Here is a 5,000-nt window from a genome sequence, read left to right on the forward strand (position 1 = left end):
ATTTTTATTCATTGACGATGGAAAAACAAAGAGAGAGAGAGAGAGAGAGAGAGAGAGAGAGAAAATATATATATATATATATGATATTATATTTTACAATAGATTTTACATATATAATCTCTAGGTATTTAATTTTCTTATTAAAATTTCCTTATTTTTTATTTTTTTTTTTTTTACGAGGGATTATTAACAACGATGTGTAAGTTAAAAAAATAGGCTTGAAAAATAGAAAAATACATTCTATTTTGGATGAGAAGAGAATTTTCCGGACAGTTTTTCCATCGGCAATTAACTCGAACTTCATTGTTGTTCTCTAAGGCATAATAAACACGTAATACTTACGTGTACGAATATGTGTACATGTGCCTATGATAGAAAAAAAGAGAGAAAGAGAGAGAGAGAGAGAGAGAGAGAGAGAGAAAGAGAGAAAGAGAGAGACAGGGAGAGAGAGAAAGAGAGTGCAACGTTACGTCCAGCAGCAAATCCGATTCATGGCGTCATGGTTGGAACGCCTCGGAGATACTAATAACCCTCGTGCTCGTGCCTCGTTATATAACTGTATTATTAATGTTGCTTCTCTCAAGGAACACCTACTAGCTGTTAAAAGCGTTTGTTTCACACACTGGCTACGTACTTATGTATATACGTATACAACGGCACGATGTAAACATGTCGTCGATGGTCGGTCTAGTCGATTCTAGAGAATTGTAATGTGTTTGTGTGTACACACGCGCGTACGCACGTGTGTATATATATATATATATATATATCTTTTTCTTTCGGTCGTTAACATGAAAGCCGTGTTTCCTTCTTCTTCTTTTTTTTTTTGGTCTCTCTCGCACGTTGAGAAAGTATCTTTATTTATTTTCTTTTTTTTTTTATCCTACGTTTTTATACATTTTTCTTTTCCTCTCCCTACTTTTTTCATCGTTTTATTTTTATTTTTATTTCTTCTTTTTCTTCTTCTTCTTCTTCTTCTTCTTCTTCTTCTTTTTTTTTTTTTTTTGCTTTTATTGGAGAATAACGATTCCTATACGACGCGTCGAGTTTTAAAGGTGCAATCATTTTTTATCACGTACAAGGATTTTTTTGATTTTATATTATATTACGATCTATTTTTTTCTTTTTTCTTCTCTCTCTCTCTCTCTCTCTCTCTCTCTCTCTCTTTTCCTCTTTAAATATTATTTCTCCCGTCAATTATAATCTCCCGTTGTGCAATATTCTACCCCCAAGCGTTCTATTTTAAATAACGTCATCGACCCTATCTCTTTCTCTCTCTCTCTCTCTCTCTCTCTCTCTTTCTCATGGGGGTTAACCAAGGAAACCAGCCTTGAAAGTATGCGCTAACAGGAAATAAAACACGGCACGAGAAGAAAAAACGTGTTTACTCAAAGAATGCTGCAATTATTTCTTTTTATTTTTCTTCTCTCTCTTTCTCTCTCTCTCTCTCTCTCTCTCTCTCTCTTTTTCTCTTTGTCTCTTTCTATATACAATTAATTGTAACTCTTTCTCGAACTCCCCATTTCTTTTTATTCATTTTTTTCCTCCTTTCTCTCTTTTTCCTTCTTTTTATTTTTTCTCCTTTTTCGTTTTTCTTTTTTTTTCTTTTTTATTTATTTCTTCAATTAAAATTTAATCAAGCTCGAAGGTGTTGCGATGCTGAATAATTTAAGAAACAAAGAAATAATTTCGAATGAGATTTTCTATCGAGTCGAAATTAAAGAACAATCATTTCAATTCGTTTTATTATGTTCTGCAATTAACGTTTTCTCTTTCTCTCTCTCTCTCTCTCTCTCTTTAATTCTCTCCATTTCTCTAATTTCTTTTTCTTTTTCAAAATTAAAATCAAATCAAACTCGATGATAGTGGGATATTAAAAAGTTCAAGAAATATAGAAATAATTGAAAATGAAATTTTTTATTCCTCAGATCTTTTTTTGCTTTTTTATTTATTATGTTCTCCAATAAATGTTCTCTCTCTCTCTCTCTCTCTCTCTTTCTCTCTTTCTATTTCTCTCTGCTTTTCTTGAAATCTCCCTGCTTTTTTTGAAATTAAAATTAAATCAAACTGTAAGTTGGTACAATGTTAAAAACTTTAAGAAATAATGATATAATTTCAATTGAATTTTCTATCGAAACAAAATTCAAGTCTTTTTATTATATTCTTCAATTAACGTTTTCTCTCTTTCTAAGACTCTTACTCTCTCTTTCTCTCTCTCTCTCTATCTATCTATTTTTAAAATTTTTTTTGGAAATTAAATCAAGGTCGAAGGTGGCTTAATGGCTTAATCGAGAACGCGTTTTCAGGACATTACTTGTTTTACAGTGAAAAAGAATGAAAATAGAACGAGATAAAGATAGAGAGAAGAAGTAAAGAGTAAACGGGTAAATCGGTTTGCGAGGAAGAATAACAAAAACACACGGGGAAAAGAAAAACAAAAACAAACAAAACAAAAAACAAAAACAAAAAACAAAAATAACAACGAGAGAAAAAAAAGAAAAATAAAGAAAAGAAAGGAAGAATTTCCACGTTGGTAAAACATTGCTCGATGCGATGCGATGCGATGTGGTGCGGTGCGGTGCGGTGCAGTGCGGTGCGGTGCGGTGCGGTGCGGTGCGGTGCGGTACGGTACGGTACGGTGAGGTGCGGTATAGTGCGGTGTGATGTGATGCCATTAATTCTCGATTAGCCGGTTTTGTGCTCAAAGCGACACTGATATATCCGGGTCAGGTTTAATCGATAAGTACTAAAATCAGTTGCCGTACGACTATCTCTATATTTCTCTTTCTACCATCGGCATTTGTGGTATCAAATCCGTTCGTTCGTTCGTTCGTTCATTCGTTTGTTCGTTCGTACGGTACGTTCGCACACTAATTTCCACTGATAAAAAGAGAGAGAGAGAGAGAGAGAGAGAGAGAGAGATAAAAGTTTCCACCTTAATGACGGGGAGTAAAGAGCAGCAAAACGTGAATTTGGGTCGACGACAAGGTGAAAGAAAAATTATCAGAAAGCATTCTTTTTTATTTTTTTATGTCGATGCGTTCTTTAAGCCTGACCAACTTCTCCTTCCTTCTTATTTCTCTCCACCCTCCCTCCTCTCTCTTTCTCTTTCTCTTTCTTTTTCTCTAGATTCATCGAAAGGTCGCTTAGTAAAGTTCCTACGGTGCACCACGTAGGATTCTTTCAAGAATCTTTCGGTATTTCTCGATACGAATGCAAATAATGTTTTCTTTATCTTTTTTTTTTTTTCTTTTATTTTTTTTTATTTTTTTTATTTTTTTTATTTTTTTTTTTTTTATTCTTCTTCGACTACGACTATGATTATGACTACGCGACTACGGCTACGACTACAATGAGATATACAATGTCGTAACGAGAGTTCGATCCCCCCCCCCAAAACCCCTCCCTCCCTCCCTTCACCCTCACCCTTCGAAGCAAGTTTCATCTCCTACGGTATTATGTTCTCTTGCTCATTGTTCAGAGTTTCTTTTATAATATAAAGTAGGAAGTATCGATAAGAATCTTTCACGGTGTATTGACGTATACGTTCAGAGAACTCAGCTTGGTATTTCGAATAGTTTCAAGAGATAGATAGGTGTATATATATATATATATATATATATATATATATATATATGTATGAGAGAGAGAGAGAGAGAGAAAAAGTCTCGTCTGTACTTCGAGAAAGTAGTATATTATACAGTATAATGGCGGTATTATGAAAAAAAAAGAAAAAGAAAAAGAACAAGAAGTAAAAGAGAGAGAGAGAGAGAGAGAGAGAGAGAGAGAGAGAGAGAAAATAAAGAAAGGAAGGGAAAATAGACAATCGAAGATAGAATGAAAATGTTTGATTTATCGATGATCTATCGACGACTCGGGAAGTATTTTGTTACGTAAGATTTCTTTTTTTATCATACCTGCGTTAAAAGATAACTGAATGGATCTGATATGAAAAGGTTCGTCGAGTCTCTTTAACCATAAAATAGAACAATTAAAGAAAACTTATCTTTTCCATTGTAAAAAGAGAGAAAGAGAGAGAGAGAGAGAGAGAGAAAGATAGATAAAGAGAGATACAGATAGACGAAGAGAGAGAGAGAGAGAGAAAAAAAAAATAAAAAAAAAGAGAGAACGAAAATAAAAGAAATAAATAAATAAAGAAAGATAGAAATGGTACGATCGTTCGTTTGGTAATATATATAAAACACAGGCAACTAGTTGATAACGATGGAACGTGCCTCGTTGGCACGAGCAAACTGATAAGAACGAAACTCACCGTAAATATGTATGTATATATTTAACCAAGGTATATACGACCGAGCGAACTTTGAAACCTCGTTTTGCCACACAACGATGAAACAACACAAGATCGAAATTACGCCAAGAAGGCGCTAAACTGTCTTACGAAAGCACTAACTACAGAGGAATTCGATATCTTCAAGATACCGAAGATATCGGATCCTATCGTATACATGTGCGTATGCGCGTACCTGTATGTACGTATATATGTATGTATATATATATATATATTTTTTCAACATTTTTCGTACGATAGAGAATGAACAAATTCTAAAGAATCGTATACTTTCATTCTTTCGTGTATTATTTTTTTTTTCCTTTTCCTTTTTTATTTAAATTTAATAATATATACAATATATATATACGCACATATGTACATATATGTAAGTACGTATACGTAGTAATATCGATAAAAAAAAAATTACGTACACACACATATATATATATCCAATAACAGAATCATCATCATCGGTACGTTGTCACGTACGTAGAACGAGTTTAACCTGAAGTTTCTTGGTGAGAAAGTAAGAAAGGAGTAGAAGGGTTGGAAGAGGTAAAGATGGCGGGGAAGTTAAGGGGAAGGTGATCGTGTGGTCGAAACTTTTTGAAGTTCAGTTCGTTCCTACGAGAACGTTTAAAGTTGACGTCGCGAGTTTCAAAGTTCGGTAGTTCGAGGCGCCACGTTGCTGGCGTCAAAACCACCC

General features: G+C 33.9%; 1 protein-coding gene across 2 annotated transcripts in view; it reads right to left on the reverse strand.

The window, feature by feature from the left end:
• LOC118451312 (uncharacterized) overlaps window positions 1-5,000 on the reverse strand; it is an 89,241-nt gene that overhangs the window by 30,613 nt on the left and 53,628 nt on the right. The gene's annotated exons all lie outside the window — the stretch shown is intronic.

The sequence above is a fragment of the Vespa mandarinia genome, chromosome 8 (genome assembly GCF_050613455.1).
Source record: "Vespa mandarinia isolate Hongniang chromosome 8, ASM5061345v1, whole genome shotgun sequence".
NCBI classification, from domain to species: domain Eukaryota; kingdom Metazoa; phylum Arthropoda; class Insecta; order Hymenoptera; family Vespidae; genus Vespa; species Vespa mandarinia.